We start from the raw sequence: 23,926 nt of genomic DNA on the forward strand, positions 1-23,926 counted from the left end.
GGCAGGGCCATCTCTAGCCATTTTGGTGCCCTACGCAGCCCCCTAGCCTCCGTGGGGGGGAGCTGACCCCAAGCCTCCACGGGAGGGGGCAGGGGGGAACCTCCCCCTGTCTCCAGCCCGCTCTGCTCCCCTGGCTCCCAGCCTTGGGGGGGCAGAGGGGAACCGGGGGGCGAAGCAGGCTGGGGCTGGGTTGCTCCACTTACCAGGTGGTGAGTGCAGGCCTGACCCCTGCAGCAGTCCTCAGGGGAGTGGGGGTGGGGCTGGGGCTGGGGCGGAGCAGGGGCGGGGGTAGGGCGGACAGGGTGGGGGCTTTGGGGAAGGGGTGGGGTGGGGCTCGGGCGGGGACCATGGGGAAGAGGCGGAGCAGGGGCTGGAGCAGCACACAGCTGTGCAGGGCAGCAGGAAAGGTGGTACCCCAAATTTCCTGGTGCCCTACGCAGCTGCATACTTTGCATATGAGTAGGGACAGCCCTGCTTGCAGGGCCTTGCTGTGTTTGTGCCTCTCACACCCTCCCTTTGTATCTGTGACCAGGAGAACAAGACAGGCAAATCTTAGGCCCTGGTGCAGGCATGACCCTGTTGTTACCCGTGTGAACCTGGCAGGAGGGGATGTTCTTAACAAGACCAAAGCAACAAAGACCAAAAAGCCCTGGCTCTACTCCTCCAGCTGTGGGGAGATGACGTAACCTGGGGTTGGGATACTCTGGCTCTAAGCCCCAGGTGAACACAGTCTACTGAGGCACCTGTATTCCCCAGGTAAGTATTGTACTGGGGGTTGTCACTAACAGCCTCACCGATTTCTTGGCCTATAGAAATATGGCTATATCCTAGGGAAGCCCATTGCCAGCCTGTGCCTCCAGTTTGCACCCACGCTTTGCCCATTTTCAGGTGACATGGACTCCAGTGAATCAGGTCCTATCTACAGGGCACAGAGACCCAGTTACCCCATCATCGCATTCATGGGCAGACAGCACCGTTCAGCCTGGCAGTGAAGAGCACATTGTGATCAGGCCCCAGCCCTGTGTTAAGGACTTTGGCTTTGAAGGGCTGCAGCATGATTTGGTACCGTGGGTCAGTCTGGTCCAGGCAGCAGGAGAGCCCATCCTGTTGGTCCCAAGCTCCCTCGACCCATTGGATTTGAATAGCAAAGAGGAAGCCTGGCTTGTGCCTGGTTACACAACCATCCTAGCAGCTGGAGCTCTGATTTCTTTTCTTCCCCTTTTCTGTTTTGCCCTCCCCGCTCTGCGTTCCTCTTTTCTGCTCTCCCTCTAAGTATTTTACAACATGAGGGCAGGAGGGGGGGGCAGGAGCTTAGGCTGCAAACCACAAACAGGAAAGGAACAGTAACCTCCTCCTAACCCCTTACGCAACGGAGATGAGGTCTGCACCATCTCCAGTACCTGACGGAGGGCATTATTAGTCACATGCAGCTAGGAATAGAGCCCAAATCTCCTCACGCTCTCCCCTCCCAAGCTGTCAAGGTTCCTTCCCCACTCTGAACTATAGGGTACAGATGTGGGGACCTGCATGAAAAAACCCCTAAGCTTATTTTTACCAGCTTAGATTAAAACTTCCCCAAGGTACAAACTATTTTACCTTTCACCCCTGGACTTTATTGCTGCCACCACCAAGCGTCTAACAAATATAGAACAGGGAAAGAGCCTGCTTGGAAACATCTTTCCCCCCAAAATCCTCCCAAACTCTACACTCCCTTTCCTGGGGAAGGCTTGATAAAAATCCTCACCAATTTACATAGGTGAACACAGGCCCAAACCCTTAGATCTTAAGAACAATGAAAAAGCGATCGGGTTCTTAAACGAAGAATTTTAATAGAAGAAAAAGTAAAAGAATCACCTCTATAAAATCAGGATGGTAAATACCTTATAGGGTAATCAGATTCAAAACATAGAGAATCCCTCTAGGAAAAACCTTAAGTTACAAAAACAGGAATATACATTCCATTCAGCACAACTTATTTTATCAGCCATTTAAACAAAACAGAATCTAACGCACATCTAACTAGATTGCTTATTAACCCTTTACAGGAGTTCTGACCTGCATTCCTGCTCTGGTCCCAGCAAAGGCAACACACAGAGAGAACCTTTGTTTCTCCACCCCCTCCAGGTTTGAAAGTAACTTGTCTCCTCATTGGTCATTTTGGTTAGGTGCCAGCGAGGTTATCCTAGCTTCTTAACCCTTTACAGGTGAAAGGGTTTTTCCTCTGGCCAGGAGGGATTTAAAGGTGTTTACCCTTCCCTTTATATTTGTGACACAAACACAATGCCCTTTCCAGCCCAGCAATCCCGTGCAGGCTGCTGTACCACTCTGCAATGTTCCGGCTGTTTGCTGCGCTCTGCTTTCTGAAGAGGGGACCTCTTGGCCACAGCAGATGTTCCCAGCAGCCATTGCTCATGGGGATTGTTTAGACTCTCAGTGAGCCTCATGCCCTCTTTTGTTTCCTGACCCTCCCCTGTTCCTTTCCTTTAGTTTCTGATTCTCAGCCTCCCGCCCCGCCCCCCAACCCACTTCCCTGTGGTTGGGGCAGGTGCAGGGGAAGAGGGCAACAGTGGGTTTTAAGTCCCCTTTGTGCTGCCTGTATTCTGGGGCCTGAGCAGCCCCCAATGAAGTTAGAGCAGCTCCAGGGCTGCTCCAATTTATCTCCTGTCTCTGCCCCATGGGCTTGTGAGCACAGCAGATCCCAAACGCAATGTGTTCTGGCCTCAGCCTTGACATGACTGGAGCAGGGCTTACACCAGCTCTACATTGCCTGTACTAAGGTAATTTCTTCACCTATAGGGCCTCTTTACAGTAACAGCGTGGTGTAAGGGGGCCTTACAATGACCGAGAATCCGACCCAATAGCTTCGTCCTGCCCTTCTGCTCCCCTGCTTCTCTTCTGCCTCCCTGTCTTGCTATTCCTGCCACATCTTCCCCAGTCTCTCTCAGCTTCCCTTCCTCTTCCCTCTCGCATCTGTCTGCTCCCAGTTTCCCTTTCCTCCTCCTCCCTACCCCTTGGGCACTGCCCCCGCTCTCTGCCTCGCTGTTCTGCTTTTCTCTCCTTCTCCTGGGCCTCTCTAGGACAGGATTTCCCAGAACACTGACTCAGTCCTAAGGTGAGCAAAGGGTCTTTGGTGCCCTCACACTAGCCATTTCAACGGCTCCCTCCTCCAAGCCAGAAATCCCTGGAGATACCACTTCACTGACTCATGGGGTATCCCCTCAGGCACTCTGGTATTTGAAGCTGTGGCCGGGTATCTGAGGCTAGCTGAGGTAGGTGCTTTTTGGCAGTGTCTACTGCTCCCATGCACTGCTGCAGACCCCCCACAAATGCCACCATGCTGATGTGGTTATAGAGAGGCTTCCCCTCGGAAAGGGAGGGTGGGAGGCTGTGCCACACCATGATGTGAACATAAAAATCCTCAAGGCAGGCAAGCCCCATGTGGGTCTAGTAGCTGTAGCATGTTTGGCTACATTTAGACGATAATGCAAACCCCAGAATGCTCTACAGAGTGTGAAGCGGCAGGGATGGGGGTTACAGTCTCGAGCACTTGCCTCTCCCTTCGACTTCAGCTAGAATTCTGGAAAATAGGTGCAAACCCAGTGGCACTTTGGGAAACACTGACTCCATTGGCTGGGCTTCTGGGTAGTGTTTACCTGTGGAGATGGACATAAAAGCCTTTCCTTCACGCCTATCCTCCAGAAATCAACACCCTACACCAGTGGTTTTCAACCTTTTTTTTGGTTGTGAACCCCTAACATATTTTGAATGGAGGTGTGGACCCCTTTGGAAATTTTAGACTGGGGTCTACAGACCATGGGCTGAAAACAACTGTTCTATGGTAACGACAACCTTCCACAGACTCTTTAGACATAGTCCGCGGACGACCACAGGTTGAAAAACCACTGTGCCAGATCCAGCCCTGATGGCTAATGATGCAGGCTGAACTGCTAACTTTCTGGGTTATTTTGTGTGCTCTTAGGATGTGATCCCAGCCACCTCTTTATGGATGGTTTTTGTCACACAGTACCCTCTGGTGGGGAAAGTGTGCACATGTCACATAAATAGACACTAGGTATCCAAATCCCACATCCGTTGATGTGACATCTCTTGGAAATGGTGTATTAAGGTGTATTTATTGATGACTTTAACAAAAATGTGTACATCATATTTTCTCTCATATACACACAAATTATATGTATTGGGCTGCATCCTTGACCCCCCTCTTTCATGTGTCACTTGTCTTTCTAGAGGGGGAGTTCATCCCTGCACTGTTGTCAGAACATGGCCATCAGGGAGCCATTGCATCTCTCCACTTCCAAGGTTGGCGGGGGTAGGTCAGCCTCAGGCTCAATTTAGGGCAGCCCTGAAAGTTACCCTAAATTGCACCCCAGCTGCAGAGTGCAGAATAGCTGGGGCATAAGAATGTTCTGGCCATTCCCCCTAGAGCCCTTATGGCAGAGGAGGGGGCAGAGTTGGCTCTGCAGCTCCCACAGAAGCCCTTTTGTGCCCAGATTATTCCTTGTTGGTCCTAGGCAGCTGCCATGCAGCCCCTTTATGCCAGTGCCAAAGGGGCTGCAGGGCAATAGTGAATCTTACCCTTAGATTGTAAGCTCCTTAGGGCAGAGACTGTTTTTGTGGCTGTATACAACTGGGAGTATCAGCAGGCACGATCTTTAGAGATTAATTAAGGAAACACTGAGTTTGGAACAGAAGCTTACTTCTCACTTTATTAAAAGTGGACAGGTTGTGTGTCATGGTACAAAACTACGGCTTCAAGCATTCCTTTTTAAAACATTTACAAAAAATGACTTACAAATCTGAAAGTTCCAAACAAAGATCTTTGCCTTGGGTTTCCTGAAGTGAGTTCTGTACATCAGTCTTGTCCTTGTGTACATGTAAAATCACATGCTGTCTGAGGTGTGATTGCCTACTTGAGGCCATGATTTACTATGATGTAGAACACTGAAATGATGCTCAGCTTCACCCCTTTGGAAAGCAGCCAGCGTTCACGCCGGCTGAGTGAACTGAGATATTTCTGTATGGACTTCAGTGATCTTTCTGTAAGCTGACAGCTGGCTTGCGAGAGATGAGGCTGAGTAATCAGTTGATCATGGTTGAACTTGAAAGCCTACACCTGAAGGAAGTCTTGAACTTTTGTTTCTATTGCATTTGGAGTTATGAGAGTTTCAAGATTTTGAATAATTTTGTAGCCTTTTTGTTCACATCTTGATTGAATACTGGCCATTGTAAAATCAGTTACTTATAAAATTCCTTTGCTGAATTTGGGAAACAGGGTTCATGTGTCCTTATTTATATTTTCTTGGGAACTTGTCCCTGGAAGCTCAGGCATTCCATCTATCTCCAACTTTACTGGTGGATTTGCTCCCAGAATAAGTCATAGCTTTTATCTGATTGGATGGATTGAACTAAACTAAGTGTTGTTTTCATACTAGATTGGCCTTCTGTTGATTAAATGTCTGACCTTTGCAGAGTTTCAGAAAGTTTCTCTATCATGTTTAGGACTTTCTGACCTAGTTCAAATACCAAACAGGTAGCTAAACTTTTCCATTTGAGCTGCTATGCCAACGATTTAAGATCTTATTTCAGTATCTTTTTTGTTGCATCCTTCACAACTTCCCAAGTTGCACACAATCAAGGTAGGTCTCAGAAACTGAAGCCAATGCTTCTTCGTGGAGAGTCCATCTTCTTGGACAGAGGACACAGATACCTAGTGGTGTATTTAACATTTCATGTTTTGTCCTGAAATATTGCAATTGTTTGGGTGATTTATTTATATTTTTTGTAAGCAGTTCCAAGAATATCTCTTAGAAAAGCATTTTGAATAGTGTCCTGCCATGCCAAATTCAAAGCATGTCCAAAGCAATGAGTATATGTAGCTTGGGGTTCCCTCTGGTGCACTCTGCTTGCTACACTTGATACTCAGCTAAGCTTCACAGTCATAGCATTGCCTGTGACAGTTGTTATTCCCCAGAGTTAGACACAATGATATATAGCTAATTACTGATATGATTACCTCAGTGGATGTACAGGCCATATTGTTCATGAAGAGTTGATTGTACAAGCCATTTGTGTCATCACCCACATAACAGGCAAAAGCCAATTGCTTTTTGTTGAAGAATGTTATTTAATTTACCATAATTGTATAGCCTTGGTCCTTGTATAGCACTTCCCAGAAACTCCCTCAGAAATCCCCCTCAATGCCATTGAGACACAATTTCCATTGTTTCATTTTGAATAACTGGACTTGTGAATTTCTCTTCACTCTTTTTCAGCTACTTTGAAGTATCGATCATAATCTGCGGCAAACAAAGCAGATTAATAAAGTTGCAGTCAACCTCTCCACTTAAAGGTATATTTTCAGCTCGTTCAGTATAATGGCCTCTCAGTGCAAGTCCTTGGCTGGCAAGACATGTACTACTATAATTTTCATTAGGATCTTCCTGTTTTCTTCTGAGAGAACTGAAAACTTAGCATGTCACCAGCATTCTTTGTGGTCATTTGACACACTTCAGCTGCTTTGTGGCGACACAGGGACGCTTGGTGCCTCTCAAATTTGTCTCGAGTCTTTTTCCAAGTAGGAAATTCAGACTCAGTGACAGTTTCACCTGCGCACTTAGTCAAAAGTATTTTGCATCTAAAAGGCGTACAACAGACGCAACAAAGTGCTTTATCGCTAGCTTCAAAATAATGGAGCTGTTGATAGTCCTCAACCAGGACGAGCAGGAAAAATGGCCCCTGTTTTCTAAAGCAACACATGAGGAAAGACTTGTGTCATGAAGTGGTTGACCAGGTGTCTCAGAAGTACCAACAGTATCAGGTAACTGGCATTTGGTTCTTGTTGAGGGGGGTGAAAGAGAGAGGTCAGGGCTATAACTGCAGGAGTAGATTCACTTGTTGGAAGCGTAGTAGCGTCCTCCTGTTTAATCAGCCATGTTCCAAGTGATTTCATGTTAGCACCTTGAAAATGGACCCTTGGGTTTTGTGCTTTGCTCAGTCACTGCTCACTTAGGAAGAATGGTGTGGGGTTGCAGAATTAAAAAACATACTCTGGCAACCTCAAACATTGAGCTGCCTTCTTGGTTTTATACAGTTGCTTTCTTTATAAGGCAGTCTAGAATGTCGTAGAGTGAAGAAAGGGAACAGCCAACAACTGATCTGTGGTTTACACTGGGAAATAATTGCTTTTATCTTCTGCTTTTGTAACTGTAACATGCTGTAGGGGATACGCAGAGTTGGGAGCCACTGTGTTACCCTTCTGCCTCAGCAAGCATGTGCTTTGCTGGAGATTAGATTAGGTGTTAGCTCCCTGCCATGCCAATCTGTCTTTCTCGTCAACAAACTCCTCATGCCTCTCACAGCCCAAACCTTGCCTAGTAGTTAACAGTTGTGAATTCCAGTCCTGAGCTCCTCAGAGATGTTTCTGGTCATTCACAGGAGGTATTGAGTTTGCTGCTCTTTTAAAGAGTCAGTACATTACCGCTTATTAACTTAACTTGGGTAAATACACACTTCCCTTCAAGCACAGCACTGAATTGGTTTATAGTCAAAAATAAAACAAGTTTATTAACAGAGGGACATAGGCTAAAGCAATGGTTCTCAACCTTTATTCATTTGTGGACCCGTAAAAATTGTCAAATGGAGGTGCAGACCCTTTTGCAAATCTTAGACATAATCTGTGGACCACAGGTTGAGAACCACTGGGCTAAGGGATACCGAGTAGCAGGAGTAAAGGTAGAAATAGTTACAAACAAAAGTGAAAACACACATCTCACTGACTAAAACAACCTCACAAGATGCAATCTGTGGTTAAGATGGTTTCTCTCACCCCCAGTCTCCTTTCCAGCCTGGCCAGGATCCATCAGAGATCAGGTCACTTGGTTCCTTTGTTTCCTAAGGTGAAGGATCAAGATGGAGTCTCTCTGTGTTCCTTATATCTCCAAAGGGAATGTCTTTGTCCTACAAGTCAGGAAGCCCTCTTGGGTGCTCAGGTTGGCTCTGCTTGCTGTGTCCCCCAGGGAGCTGACCCCATGTCAATTTTGAAGTCTCCTGTGATTTTACAATGCCCATGTCTTTCCTACAACCGTCAAGGCAAATGAATTGTTCATTGTCCGTATCTCCAGTCACATCTGGCTCAGTTAGCCTGTAAGCCAGAGATGTTTGCCTTCCCCTTTGTCTTGAAAAAAACTGATATGCCTCTTTTGTCTGTTTACAGTCTCCAAAACATAATATCAATGAGTATTAATAATTTCATCTACAATGTTTTTACAAACATTTCACAAGGATATGAATGACCAGTGTGGTATTCAGAGTAACAGCCGTGTTAGTCTGTAAGGTGTCACAAGTACTCCTTTCCAGTGTGGTATTAGTTTTATAATGATTCATTACACGACACCTTTCAGATATAAATTATAATAACAGGGAGTTGGGGTACACTGAGCTGGTCAGCCCAGCTGAAACTCACTGCTACATATGAGCCCCTTGCCTTCTGGCATAGGGATGCTCTTCAGGTCACAGTGACTCCCCTGGTTCATCTCTCACCCAGTGACTTCAGCAAGGAGAAGATTACAAATCAGGTGGCAGCTGGAGGCCCTTTGACTCCCAAACACGATGGAATTGGGGTCAGAGGTTGCCAAAGGACAGCCAAAAAATTCTGGACTCCATGATGCCTCGTCTCCCCCTCCCCCATGTGAAAAGAGCACATAGAACTTCCCATTCTCTGGCACATCAGGACACCCTGGGAGTCAGCCCCAGAGGAGTCCAGTTGGCTGGACTCATCCCAGGTCTCTCTAGAGACAGGGGATCAGAAGTCGTCCTGCACAGAAAGAGAGAAGGTGGGAAACAACCAACCTGACTAAAGAAAGAGCAGGAGAAGCACAGGCAGCTGGGCCTCACCCAGACATGCAGAATTCCCCTTCACAAGAAGAGGAGACCTTGCTTGATGAGTCATTTCCAAGCTAGGAAAGAAAGGAGCCAGAGCCTGCTGCAGGGGAGACCTTCAACTCAACCCTGGTTACCAAGAGCCAGCAGCATGCCGTCTGTGTATGCAAAGCATGCATTGCATGCCCAAGAATTCAAAAACTTGGTCCATCCGAGTGGCCAATGAGCTGGAGCTGGCCCATAGGACAGTGCATATGAAATTTTTCAAGTTGCTTGATGTGTCTGCAATAAACTGACCCCACCACCGTATAAAAGGGATGGTATCACTGCTGCATTGTGTATCATCAGTTTTGTTGGCCGTTTGATGGTATACAGGTTGAGTATCGTACGGTGAAATCACCAAAAGCCAGGGTTGCCTTTCATATTCTGTTTGATATTTTTCGATCCAGAAAATCGTCACTTGAGATGGTACTGTCATGATATGTTAAGTGATTGTTGATCTTTAATTTATACCATTGATGATGATGATGGCTCAGTGGTAATGGTTAATGGGGCTGGTTGGAGGAGGACTTCATTTTTTTCCCCCAGGCTGATAGTGAGTCCATTTCTTTCTTTTTGTCTCCGCCCATCTTCCTCTCCCTGGGATGGCAAAGTAAACACAATCTCACTCACTTGCCTCTGAGAACCTATGAAGGATAAGCTCACTTTTACTGAGTAAATAGAGCTCAATCATCTGCAAAAAAACAGTTTCACGTACGAGTTCCTCAAAGACTTTTGTCTTTGCAGTAAGCCTCTGGGACGGAACAGTTTTTCATCAGTTCTATATATTATGTAGATGCCCTTTTGAAGGTGGTCAGTTGCATTATTCAGAATGGGTGTGAAGAAGAGACCAAAAAGGATCAGTGCCAACCCACAGCCTTGTTTCACCCTATTAGATATGGGAGTTGGTTTAGGGAGGCTACCATCTGAGAGTACTTGACCAGGCATGTCTTTGTGGAATTGATGTATGGGGTGTAGAAGCAGAGGTAGTACCTCTGAAAGTCATGACTGCACTCTTTTGAGTGGTTCTTCCAGTCTTCACTTCACACCCAGCTTTCATCTTACCAGTACCACACTGTCTCAGCAGTGGCCCTGACATTTCTGACCGCTACATAAGAGTGGATGGATGAGCAATGAGTTTAAGTGCTGTGGCAGAGGAGGACACTATATAAATGAATGTATTATGTTTTGCTTGTTTATTTCGCCGCCTTGAACTCTACACTGGGGTTTAGTAATTGGCATTTATATTCCCAGGCCTTGAAATGTTTCCTTGGAGATGAACAGTAGACCTTTGGAGAATTGCTTATTATAGTATCAGGTGTGCATGAAAGTGAGTGCATTCTAGTGCAGCCCAAGTGAGTCACTCTTCTAAAGTTTGGGTGCTGGTGACTGCAATAGTGATCACAGAGTGATGGCTCTAAGAGGAACACTGATGTTACAAAGTGCAGAGTTGTGGGCTTTGCTTATTTTTTATAATGTGACATCAATATGTTATGACATTAAGTAACACGAGGTGTTTCATTCCTCTCTTCCTCATCAATCAGCTAATGTTGGCCTTGATTCTGCAAAAGCCCTTGCTCTGCGCACAGCTGGGCATGCAAATGTGAGCAGATGCTACATGTGCCCACACTAAGGCTAAGCACTCTGTACTGAGCATTCGTGAATCTCAAGACCTGACACTTCCACTCTCTTACTCATAAGAGTCCAGGGTAAAAAGGGCAGGGAGAGGGTAGGGAACAGGCATGGATTTAAGAACAATCCTCATCCTATTAAGAGGTATTTAGTAGGGATGTCAATTAATCACAGTTAACTCACGTGCAATCACACTGTTAAACAATAGAATACCAATCTAAATTTATTAAATATTTGTCGATGTTTTTCTGCATTTTCAAATATATTGATTTCTATTACAACACAGAATACAAAGTGTACACTGCTTACTTTATATTATATTTATTACAAATATTTGCACTGTAATAATGATAAAAGAAATGGCATTTTTCAGTTCACCTCATACAAGTACTGTAGTGTGATCTCTTTATCACGAAAGTGTAACTTACAAATGTAGTTTTTTTTGTTACTCAAAAACAAAACAATGTAAAACTTTAGAGCCTATTAGTCCTACTTCTTGTTCAGCCAATTGCTAAGACAAACAAGTTTGTTGACATTCACAGGAGATAATGCTGCCTGCTTCTTATTTACAATGTCACCTGAAAGTGAGAACAGGTGTTCACCTGGCATTTTTGTGGTCAGCATTGCAAGGTATTTATATGCCAGGTATGCAAAATATCCATATGCCCCTTCATGCTTCAGCCACCATTCTAGAGGACATGCTTCCATGCTGATGACGCTCATTAAAATATAATGCGTTAATTAAATTTGCAACTGAACTCCTTGGGGGAGAACTGTACGTCTCCTGTTCTGTTTTACCCGCATTCTGCAATATCTATTTCATGTTATAGTAGTCTCGGATGATGGCCCAGCACATGTTTGTTTTAAGAACACTTTCACTGCAGATTTGTCAAAATGCAAAGAAGGTACCAATGTGAGATTTCTAAAAATAGCTATAACACTCGACCCAAGATTTAAGAATCTGAAGTGCCGTCCAAAATCTGAGAGGGACGAGGTATGGAGCATGCTTTCAGAAGTCTTAAAAGAGCAACATTCAGATGCGGAAACTACAGAACCCGAACCACCAAAAAAGAAAATCAGCCTTCTGCTGGTTGCATCTGACTCAGATGATGAAAATGAACATGTCAGTCTGCACTGCTTTGGATTGTTATCGAACAAAACCCGTCATCAGCATGGATGCATGTCCTCTGGAATGGTGTATTTTTGAATACAGTTATTTTTTGTACAGAATTCTACATTTGTAAGTTCAACTTTTATGATAAAAAGATTACACTACAGTACTTGTATTAAGTGAATTGAAAAATACTATTTCTTTTGTTTTTTACAGTGCAAGTATTTGTAATAAAAACAAATAAAGTGATCACTGTACACTTTGCATTCTGTGTTGTAATTGAGATAAATGTATTTTAAAATGTAGAAAACATACAAAAATATTTAAATGAATGGTACTCTATTATTAACAGTGCAATTAATCACTATTAATTTTTTTAATCATGTGATTAATCACAATTAATTTTTTAAATCACTTTAAAGCCCTAGTATTTAGCCTCATGCTGCTAACAAGGTTGGAGCAACCAGGGGGCAGCATACTCATTATTGCAGTAGAGCATTACCCTATGCTCTCTGCCCTGTTTGGATCTGTAAGATATTCTATACCAGTGCTCAGAAGGATCAAGCTCTTTGGGGAAACAAGATAGAAAATATATTCATCTGCAAGTGAGAGAGAGTTTACTTTGCTTGCCCAGGAGGAGGAAAATGGATAGAGACAGACAGAAAGAAAAGCAAATGCACCAGACTGATGCCCAGATTCTCTGAATGAGACTGTGTGAGTGAGTGTGCTGATGTCCAGAGGAGGATGGATTGTTCCACCTGAGCGGCTGAAAGATGAGGAACAGAGGGATTGGCCAACATTCTCCACAGACAAGAGGTAAGATACAGTGAGAGTGAGACAAGAGAGATACAAGAGGCCTATTTTGACTCCAGTAATGGAGGGACTCTGACATACAGAATGCTTATGGGTTTGTGCGTTTGTTTGGTTTTTGCAGTACTGCTGATTCTCTTGATAGCTTGATGTCTGGATAATAGGCTTGCAGCACCACTTAGGAACATGGCACAAGGACCAAGCATCTGCTCAGGCATTCCCTCCCTCAGTATTACTCCCGGTGATTGGATTTTAGAGCAGACACCTCCAATCTGCAGAAATCCAGGTGATTAGGCCTAGCTGTTTTCTCTTAGCCTAGGGGCTACTACTACTTCTCAGGCATTGCTCACTTTTCCATGGGAAAAGCCCAATAGCAATAACAGCACCTTCCACTGGGAGGGACGGATGGGCACTGAGTGCTCTGATACCTTGTAAACTCTGCTGATCAGCCTGCAACAAGGGGCTGCTCTTCTTTCTGCTTCAGAATGGTCAAGATCACTCCTTTTTATAAAGAAAAAAGAGTCCTATTTTTTCAATCAGATTATTAAAAACTGGTAGAAGTTACAGACTTCACAGTGGAGCCTTTAGTGTGGAAATGGAGTTTTGCTAAGTCTGAAAAATAATTAATCAATTATAATAAAGTTTTAAGCAATTGAAACACATCACTTCTGAGTGTATGCAGAGACTTCTGCCTTACTGAAGCCTTGGCCCTCTTTCTCCTCATGGTGCATACAAAGTTCTCCTTGACTAAGGGTCCCGGTAAGCACAGAGGTTGCTATAGTCAGGCTGTAACTGGCAGATGTAATAGGTGGTGGAACCAGGCTGCCAGACCTCACACCCTTTGTTTTTTTGTCTTTCATTTTTGACAGGTATGGAGAGGAAGGATGGAGGATACTGTCTGTCTGCTGGCAGAACAGCCACAGACCCAGCCACTCCTTCTGCAGTTAACAGAAATGGCAAAAATTTCAGTTTGCCATTCAACAGCATGAGGCCCATCCTCAGCACCACGGGGCAAAGGTTGAAATGGCTGGAGAACTCCAGGGAGTCTTGCTGGATCTGGAGAGTGCAGTTGAGGCAGGCCTGGCCCTGGGTTTGCAAAGCTGTGGCTGGAAGGTGACTTCTAAGGCCTTTGAATGGCCAGTGCTGCCAGCTGGAAAGAGTTGATGTGATTGGCACCATTTCTAATGGGAGAAGGTCAGGTAGCGTACAGAACCTTGAGTGCTGAGCAGTCTGGCTCATATCCAGAGGTAAAAGCTGCCATTTTAAACAGACCGAGACTGACTCTGGAGGCATATTGCCACTGGTTCTGGGTCCAAACATTTCATGGGGAGCATACCAGAATGTAGTGGACCAGCAGTTGCAGGACCTTACTGCCCCCTGGTTTTTATCTTGGCCCAGCTATATAAGGAGGGATGGGACCCAAAGACTGGCACAGCTGGGAAGGTAATGTGCAGGGAAGGCTGCAACCCCAACAGCTTTCCTCTAGGCTGCCCTAAGGCTGGATGGGAGAGATCTGAGGGAAGGGGTTTCCATGGCTGATGGGATGGAGGTCTCCGCTCAAGCTAACAGCCTACACTTTCAGATGGCAGAGTCCTTACAGGAGCTGGAAGAAATGTGCTCCTCAAGGGAGAAGGTTTTGATACTGGAGGAGGAGGAGGTGATGAAGATATGTACTGAAACCTCCTACAACAGCAGTGCATGGCACAGTGATGGGCACTAAATATGAATGTCCTCATTAAGGAGAATTAAATACATTTTCTATTGCCATCATATCAGGTATTCCACTGTAAACAGGAATATGCTAGGCAGAGGGAATTCTCTGCTGGCTGTAGGCATTCCCTGACCATAAAATCAAAGAAGAATCATAATGAGACTTTAAATACTATTGAGATATGAAGAAAAAGGGCTCAGCATTTGCCAGGTAGCTGAGAGCCAGTGTGAAACGGTCTCAGCCCACTTCCTACAGAAGGTATCCATGCCACACAACTGCTACCATAGTGGTTCTTAAACTTTTGTATTGGTGACCCCTTTCACATAGCAAGCCTCTGAGTGTGACCCCCCCCCCTAAATTAAAAACACTTTTTATATATTTAACACCATTATAAATGCTGGTGGCAAACCGGGGCTTGGGGTGAAGCTGACAGCTCATGACCCCCCACCTAATAACCTTGTGACCCCCCTGGGGGGTCATGACCCCTAGTTTGAGAACCCCTGTACTACCCCATCTGTCATTAACCGGGCCTCTTTCTGGCAGCCTTAATAAAGAGGTGAACTAAATGAGCTCTGGAAAATGATCTCCCATCTCAGTGTTAAAGGTGGTCGCTGCAGGACAGGGCTGCAACACAGGGCCGGCAGCCTGTGTAGGTAGGTGAAACTTTCATTGATGTTACTTGTGCCATATCTTGTGTGTGACAAATCTCCACTGATAATCTCTCTCTCCTCCCTGGCTGTATATGCCTCTTGATTTGCTTTTCCCTTTCATTATTATTCCGGGGCCTGATCCTGGATGCAGAGCTCCCAGTAACGTTGGTGGAAGCCCCAGGGCATGGCCCAAATGGTGGCACTGTGGGGGAGGTACAGGTAGCTAGAGAAAATAAAGCTGTTGGGAGGTGATGCTGGCTCCAGCAGTTAGTGGCATTTGTGGGAGGGTCTGAAGCCACATCAAGGTCAGGGAGCTATGGGCAAGGCTGTGACTCCCATAAACCCATAGCTGAGGTGTTTAGGGGGCGGTATCTTTGCCAGCTTGGGAACTGATTTAATGTGTAGAGAGAGGGGTGAAAGAGACAGAAATTCCCTGGCTTCTCACCTTACTGAGAAACTGCTTCATCCTTTGCACAGTCTGGGCCTGATCTAAAGCCCTTGAAGACAAGGGGAAGACGACGTCTCCTCTTTCCCTAATTGCTTCCTCTTCAGCTTTCATCCCATACCTGCCTCAAATGAGAAAGGGGGAAGTCTGATATTTCCCTCTTGACTGCTTCTTGACCAGGCCTCCTCCTGTTCAGCCCAGGTTTCTCTCTCTTGTTTGCATGCACATCTAATCAGCATTTTTTATTATTACTATTATTTAAAGCAGGAGAATAATTTCTGCCTGGCTGTAAAGTAATCCTGACAGCAGCAAGGCTCAGGGATCCTAGAGCTGTTGCTGCTGGAGCCTGGCTTGGCCGGACCAAGCTCACAGGCTTTCCTCCTGCAGTCAGTTTGATGGTCTGTAACCATGGCACAGACTGTGCTGTCCTCCCCCAAGATCCCTGAGGTTTTGGAATCAGACTATAGAGAGCTCCCCAGAGCAGAGCCTGGGGTTAGACAGTTGTGTGGGCCCCTCCCCATCTCTCCTGTTTCTCAATCATTCTTTCCCCTTTTTTCTTATCTTTGACTCTTTAATTCGCTTTCATTCTTTCTCCTCCTTCCCTCCTCTCCTCTCCTCTCCTCCCTGGCACGCTCCCTCCTTTCTTTCCCTCCTCTCTTTTGGCTTTCTCCCTCCACGCCTCTGTCATTAACCCCTCTGTGCAGCGGGGCGCCTGGCTTTCCCCCGGGGTCCCTGCAGGTGTCGCTGTCCGGTTTGCAGGGCTCTGGCTGCGGGATGAGTTGCTCACTCCAGGCCGGGGATTGACAGGCCGGGCGGGCAGGACTGGAGGAGGAGGGGCGGGTAGACACAGAGAGGCAGCCAGCGAGCGAGAAGCCGCCATCCAGCCAGCGCCGCCTCTGCCTTTTCAATCCGCAGCCATCCGGCTCCCCGAGCCCCCATCTCCCCTCCGGACTCGGCTCCCCAGGCAGACCCGGCTCCCGACAACCACCACAGGTGGGTATTGGGGCCGGCTGGCAGGGCGGAGGGGGTTTATTCGGGAGGGGTTGGGGCGGTGGGGGGATGGGACCAGGCAGCCCTAAAATGGAGCCTGAGCCGGAGGCTGCCTGGAGCCCTGAAGGAACCACCCCTCCCCCCTTCCCCAGGTTTGTCTCCGTTTCAGCCCCCCGTGGCTCCCGAACCCACTGTGCCTTCTCCCCCCAGCCTGGAGCGGGGTGCCCGCCCTGCCGCGGCGCCGAGCCCAGCCCCCCCGGATGCGGCTTGGCCGAGGCCGGCAGTGCCCGCTGTTGGCCCAGCCCGATCCCCGTGTGCCCCGGGGCAGAGAATTGGGGGCTTACCCCCCCCCGGGGGGCTGGGGTTGACGCCGTGTGGGGCGGGCAGGGCCTCTGGTCCGCCCCAGCCGAGGGGGCTGTTTAAGTCTGGAGCTAGCCTGTACGTCGGTGGCTTGGAGTCTGCAAAAACCAGTCGGTGATGGAGCCTCCCTCCGTTAATAGCAGATGCGGGGCCTGTTCGGCCACCCCCACGCCTGGCTAAGGGGGAGAGGGGCTTAGAGGTGGGGGGGGGTCGGTTTCCAATTTCAGATCCCTAATAAACATGGGGGTGTGTGTGTGTGTTTTAAACCCGTGTTTAGCCCCATTGTTTTGGTTCTGCGCTCCGGTCATGGGAGGCCTGGTCTGTGTGTGTGTTTTGCTGCTGCTATTACAAACTGCTGAACCCTCCCCCATTTGGGATTATAAAACTAGACATGCTACAGAGCATCCTGCCCACCCCGCATTGCTCCGCTACGGCACAGACAATGGTGTATGGAACAGTTCAATTGAACAGTGTGTGTTTGTTATTAACTAGTCGATTTTTGTTTTTCTTTTCTGCAAAGGCGGTTGAAAATAGAAATAACTATCTTGATTTTACAGTGAAAAGATTCTTGTTGCAGTGTATGTTTCAGCACAACATTTGGGATCTCAGTTTCGCAGCCCCGATTGTTTTGTTGTTGTATTTACTGTAGCTGTGCAAAGAGCAGACTAAGAGCTGAAATGCAGCTTGTGAGGGAGTGTTTACTGTGCAGCTTCTGAGGCTGTGAAATGCAGTGGGGATGTTTCTTGTGTTTTGATGCTGGATCTTGGAAGATGCATATGGTTTTTAAAAATATATATATATATTTTTATTAGCAAAGAATTTGCAACCTCTGGGCTCTTGGGGCTCTGGGCTGGAGGAGATGAAAATCCTGAAACAGGTCTTGGCTCGACATGTAATGTTTTTTCCATGCATCTCATTAGAGTTTGTGGATGTTTTGGTTAGCAGAACTGTGTGGGCTTTGGTTTGAGTGATTGCAAACATTCTTTGATCCTGAGATTTGGGTTTTGTTATGAACATTTTTCTTCTTAGCTCTTTATGTAGAAAAGGTGATAGAGGAGCAGAAATTTTGGAGGCAGTGATTGTATTTGATGGATTAATACTTTCATATAATGAAGCATTTTAATGGTACTAGTGTTTGGTATTATATAAACAGGCTATGTAAATATTTAAGGCCCTGTGTCTCTTTCAAGAGACATGGGGGGAGGATGGCCATTGATCCTGAAAGCTTCTATACTCCCTCTTCAGTACTAACAGAGGATGCCTCTCATCTTGCAGAACTGAGTCCTGATTAAGGATTTATAAGTTAGTTTAAAACTTTCATTGCAGTAGTGCCTAGATGCCTCAACTAGATCAGTCCCCATTGTGCTAGGCACTGTACAAATATAGAAAATGACAGTCCCTGTCCCCAAAGAGCTTGCATTGGAGTGTTGGCATCTGACAGGTGGATTTGCCAAATATAAACTTGGAGTCAAAATGACCTGTGGCAGAGAGGTTGAAAGTGGTGGGTGGTGCTGCTCTCACTGTGCTGTCAGGCCAAGTCCCAGAGTACTTAAAAACTTTTAACTGCACTTTTGCTTCTATAAATGAATGGGCCCTGATTCTGTAAGGAGCTACAAGTGGATGAAACCTTGGGCCTATACAGAGCCCCATTGAAGACAGTGATGTTCTGGGTGGGTGGAACGGTCATGTTGCTCCTCACAGGACTGAGATCTTAGAGATTTTTTTCCATTTGTTTTTATATTTTTGACGTGTGAGGGATTAATAACAGAACTTCATTGTCAATCTCTATTTTCATGATGACCTGTCTGAAATGTGCTTTCTCTTTAAGGCCTATGAAGGTGTTGTCAGGTTAAAAATTACATTAAAAAAATCCATAGAGGTTTGGCGAAATTTGAGGAATTAAAACTAAATTTATCTTTCACCATTGCTTCTGAATTTTTCTTTTTGGACTTAATTTGGCTTGGACATTGAAGATAAGCTGCTCTGTGTCCCTTTTTAGTTACTTTCACTGTTTGGTTCTCTACCCTAGTCCAGTGGATGGACACATTTCAGGACAAATTTTAAATGGAAATAAAACAGTTTTTTGAAATATATAAAAATATGATTACATAATTTTGTTTTCGTTTAAAGCATAGTCCTGAGATGCAGCTGGATGGAGAGTTCCTTTTATAACTCCAGTCGGGAATTTAGTCTGTGACTTGTGGTTTTATTTATTTAACGTTTCACAGAATCTATTTTGAGTAGAAATGGCTACATTAAAGTTTTTTCATAATTCACTAAATATTTTATTTTATATTTTATATTCTATTTTATATAAAATATTTTATATTTTATTTATCAGACTGGGATAGTGTTAGAGTCCATGTTTGCACTGTGCCCACTACCATGGGGCCTGATCTCTCTGGTTGGAGTATTTGAGTGCTCATGTAATATAAAAATCTCTAAGATCTCTGTAGAGTGCTGGTATTTTTGCATAGCCACCAACAGCATATTGGGTCCTGCTTCTGCAAGTTGTCCCACATGAAGTACAGCTTGCCAGATCAGGGCCATAGTTTTGGGTGTCGCAGTAGGACCTCTTGTGCATCTAACCTTTGAAATACAATGTGTATTCTATTGTTCCTTGCAGAAATAATCAGCTATTTAGGGTTCACATTGATCAGTTGCCCAAGATTTCCATTGTACTTATCCAGGTAATTTAATGTACTGTAGGACCAGTAGGGTTAGGACTCAAGTTGCAGTAGTACTTAAATCATGACAACCTTATTATTTATTATTTTTTCTCAGTACAAAGAGATCTCACTGTAGCAAGACTTCATTTTGTGACTGCCCAAATTGAAGGGGTGGGTGTCGGGAGGATAGTAAATGTTAATTTGAAATAGGGGAGGGATGAATTTTTAGAATTGCAGGAGTGGGTGACCCCCTTCTCCATTCCATCGCCAGTGGACTTTCCATTTGTTCTGTCATTGGGCAAAGGAAATTTTGTCCCAATTTTATTTTTTTGTTCTTCAGATAATCATATCTTCTAAGTGGGTTTTGCTTTTCATGTAGCACTGACTCATTCCTTTAATAGGTTAGTAATCTCACAGCTCCCTAGCTTGACTAGCTTGTCATTGGGAACAGAAAAAACATAAATGTAGGTCTTTCAGATAATTGTGTCATGGCCACATAGAAACATTCTGAACAGGTAAAAGCTGGTGAACTGTAAATCTCTTCTTCCTAAGAACAACTTTTTGGATAGCTATTGAAATAAACTGACTTTTCATTACTAAAACCAACATAATCCACTACCAAAAGTTTCTTCCAGTGGAAGATGTCTGCAGATTTGTGACTGCAACACAAGTTTGTTTGGATAAAAACTTTTTTCAGAGAAGAATAAATGTAGATAAAGCAGAGAGCTATAATATAATATAACTCACTGAAACATGACTTGGTTTCATTATGAGAGATTGTCAGAAACTTCTTATGTAGCATTCAAGAGCTCTGTGTGTGTGTACATGTAGGTTTAGATTAGGAAATCGGTTTTTGTCATGCTGGTGCAAAGATAAGGGAGCTGTATGTTTTGCATTAAAATTGTTAGAAGGTTTGTATGTGTAAAACTTGAATTTGTCAGGAAGCTGTAAGACCACATCTATAGTAGCCTGAGCCTTTTCCACTAACAACAGTGCTTTTGTATTTGACTGTGGAACTGGAGGGGGCTGGAATCTCTTGAGTTGCTGTGCTAAAAGATCTATAGGTACAAGACAGCAAGGAAACTAGTGCAATTTTGGAGCTGCAAATGCAGAGGCATGTGGAGGTGATCATCATCCCCTGTGACTCTGGTGCAACTGCATCTCGAATATAGTGTCCAATTTTGAGCACCTGTATTACCAGGGAAGTGTTGACCAATTAAAGGGAGCAACAAAAACTCTTAGAAGGCTGCAGGCATTGATTTAGGAGGAAAGATTAAAAGGGCCGCACCTTGACTGAGTGTGGGAAAAGGTGATTACAAAGTTATCAGAAGGATGTAAAAATCAAAGAGAAAAAGGAGTTCTTTTGGGTGGTACATAAGGGAATAATTTAGAGCTATGGGATGAAATTAAGGTGGGGGACTCTGGGAAATCTTTCTGATAGGGAGATGAGCTGGTAGCTCTTGACAAATCATCCATTGTCACTATCAGGAAGACTTACTCTATTGTATGCTGATGCTTGACATGAGTAACAGGGCTGAAGCCTCCCAGGAGTTTCAGATCTATAGCAGTAAAGCTAACAGACTGCAGAGTTAACCCATATGGGGGAATCCTCCTGTGTAGCTGCACAGGACTCTTCTCAGTGGAGCTGGGATAGATCTACCGCAAGGAGTAGTTCGGGACAGGGTTTAGGAAGCTTGCTTTGGATATGTATGTGTCACATACTGTTCATGAGCTTCCTGCATGCCTTTCTACAGTGGGGATTTAGTGCCAGGGCTGCTGCTATGTAGATTTGTCAGGTATCTCCACCTATGTGTGGAATAAGGGCAGGTGCAAATGTGCAATAAGCTACTCCAGTCTTGAGGCTGGAGTAGCAGTCCTGGAGTGGGCTGGGGGGCAGGGAGGAAGGATTTATCTCCTGCTGTGCCAGCATTTGGGCCTAGGCAGTTCACATGTCTCTGGTTCATTATGCTTTTCTGAATTTACAGAAAAGCAATGCCCCATCAAGTCGTATTCTGGAGGGTTTTCTTCATAGCCATAAGGGGCAAGAAGCTTAATTTTTGGAAAAACTGAATATCAGGCCCCCAACTAACCAGGGGCAGTTTCTTGCTGGTCATTGTTGAGTGCGCCCATGATACTGTGCTAACTGTGTTATTGTTCTGTATTCAAGCGAAATATAGCATTTTATCATGCCACATGATTATACCAAATACTGAGGGCAGTGTATTGATGAGTGCAGCCAAACCTGCGGACGCGGCAAGTAAAGAAACCGGCCCGGCCCAACAGGAACTTTCCCTGAACAAGCGGCGGACCGGCTTTGAGAACCACTGACTTAGATCCTCTCAGTTTTCGTATCTGTAAAGTTGATAGGATGCTTACACGCCTTTGTAAAGTGTTTTGTAAATCCACACATGAGAAGTATGAATATATGGGTGAGATGTTTCTCACTTTCTGTCCCGCAGTGCTCAGTCCAAACGTCCTGCATACAGAACACAGCTGCTTTTCAGAAGACCTAAGCAGGGCTTTTCATTATTCCAAGCACGTTAAAAGTGCTACTCACACTATAATATGATCACTTATTTCCTTGTGGTCTGTTGCCTTTTCCCTATTAAACACTTTCTCTAATTCATGGTTGATAAAAATCAATCATTGATTTTTAATTTAAATGGGATTTTTTTAAATTTAAATGAAATTCAAGTTTATTTTTAATATATTTTTCAAGTTTAAAAAAAGTTGAAATTTAAAATTAAATTTGAAATGGACAACTTTTATTAAGGCTTTACTTTATTATAATCTACTAACATCATCTAAATTAAACAAAATTATTAAGCAGTACATGTTTGCTACCAAATTTTAAAGAAAGTCAAACCACTGAACTGGTGGAAGAAGTCACTGGTTAAGTACCTGCGCCCAGAGTTTGTTGAAGTGCTAAACCAGTCTTTGACAGCAGTAGCCTCTTTTGGAGGTGCAGAGAGAATAATTGCTTTATTTTAGTTTATATAACTAGTTCAGCTCAATGGCTAATTCATTCAAAGTTGAGAAACTGGGAGTTGAAAAAGAAAGAAAGTTTGTTTTCTCTTCCAACTATGAATACAAACTAGGCATGAAAGGATGAGATCTTCTAGTTCTAAAATCTTGAAGAACATGAACATAAAAATGGCTATCCTGGGTCAGATCAATGGTCCATCTAGCCAAGTGTCCTGTCTTCCAAAAGTGGCCAATGCCAGGTGCTTCGGAGGGAATGAGCATAACAGGCAATCGTTGAGTGATCCATCCCCTGTTATCCACTTCAACAGATTTGATGAATGTGGGAAACAAGAAAAAGTTGATATAGAGAATGATTTATTCATCTCCTTGCCAGTGCAGTATTGTTTCCTACGGTACACGTACTAGTACTTTGTCCTATCTAGTTCTAAAGGTGGTAGGCAATGGGACTCCCACCATTTCCTGTGGAGATGATTTTATATTCAAATAAACAGGGGCTTAACAAATCCACTCAGCAATGACAAGTAAGAAACTTTCCCTTGTATGTATTTTTTGTTGGGGACTTGGCCTTTAATCTCTGCGGATTTGAAACTTTCTTTTTTTGTCTTTAGTCATTATGGTTGTGAAGATAACCAGAATGTAAGTCAATTCAGTGTAGTCAGGAGACAGCCTGAGAGGGTGGAGGGTATAGGCTACCTAATATCCAAATCCTGTGAAGCTGAGCTCTTTGGTCTATAGGAGTGGTGGGTCATATCCTTGACATGGACTCCCAAAATCCTACCTCAGTTGTGTGCAGAGGAACCAAATTGATTTTGTGGGGCCTCTAATGATCCCTTTCCCATTTGTCCCAACTCCTATCGTGCTAGTGTCATACGTGATAATTTTCCAGGCTTGTCACCTACTGAAAGACGCATCAAGAGTTGTGTTTTATTAGTTTACTACTATCATAGAATCATAGAATATCAGGGTTGGAAGGGACCCCAGAAGGTCATCTAGTCCAACCCCCTGCTCAAAGCAGGACCAATTCCCAGTTAAATCATCCCAGCCAGGGCTTTGTCAAGCCTGACCTTAAAAACCTCTAAGGAAGGAGATTCTACCACCTCCCTAGGTAACGCATTCCAGTGTTTCACCACCCTCCTAGTGAAAAAGTTTTTCCTAATATCCAATCTAAACCTCCCCCACTGCAACTTGAGACCATTACTCCTCGTTCTGTCATCTACTACCATTGAGAACAGTCTAGAGCCATCCTCTTTGGAACCCCCTTTCAGGTAGTTGAAAGCAGCTATCAAATCCCCCCTCATTCTTCTCTTCTGCAGGCTAAACAATCCCAGCTCCCTCAGCCTCTCCTCATAACTCATGTGTTCCAGTCCCCTAATCATTTTTGTTGCCCTTCGCTGGACTCTCTCCAATTTATCCACATCCTTCTTGAAGTGTGGGGCCCAAAACTGGACACAGTACTCCAGATGAGGCCTCACCAATGTCGAATAGAGGGGAACGATCACGTCCCTCGATCTGCTCGCTATGCCCGTACTTATACATCCCAAAATGCCATTGGCCTTCTTGGCAACAAGGGCACACTGCTGACTCATATCCAGCTTCTCGTCCACTGTCACCCCTAGGTCCTTTTCC

General features: G+C 44.9%; 2 protein-coding genes across 9 annotated transcripts in view; both read left to right on the top strand.

The window, feature by feature from the left end:
• PLPP7 (phospholipid phosphatase 7 (inactive)) overlaps positions 1–12,603 on the top strand; it is an 80,325-nt gene extending 67,722 nt beyond the window's left edge. The window contains exons 6-8 of the transcript XR_012155295.1: positions 533–756; positions 6,294–6,370; positions 12,315–12,603. The gene's annotated coding sequence lies outside the window, so the exon portion shown is untranslated. The remainder of the gene's footprint in view (positions 1–532; positions 757–6,293; positions 6,371–12,314) is intronic.
• A 3,422-nt stretch (positions 12,604–16,025) lies between these two features.
• Positions 16,026–23,926, top strand: part of PRRC2B (proline rich coiled-coil 2B) — a 69,811-nt gene continuing 61,910 nt past the window's right edge. For 2 of the 8 annotated variants that reach the window (XM_073314719.1, XM_073314720.1), the window contains exon 1: positions 16,026–16,289. The gene's annotated coding sequence lies outside the window, so the exon portion shown is untranslated. The remainder of the gene's footprint in view (positions 16,290–23,926) is intronic. The other 6 variants (XM_073314718.1, XM_073314722.1, XM_073314717.1 and 3 more) reach the window with 5 other exon arrangements.

The sequence above is a fragment of the Lepidochelys kempii genome, chromosome 16, assembly GCF_965140265.1.
Source record: "Lepidochelys kempii isolate rLepKem1 chromosome 16, rLepKem1.hap2, whole genome shotgun sequence".
Classification (NCBI taxonomy): Eukaryota; Metazoa; Chordata; order Testudines; family Cheloniidae; genus Lepidochelys; species Lepidochelys kempii.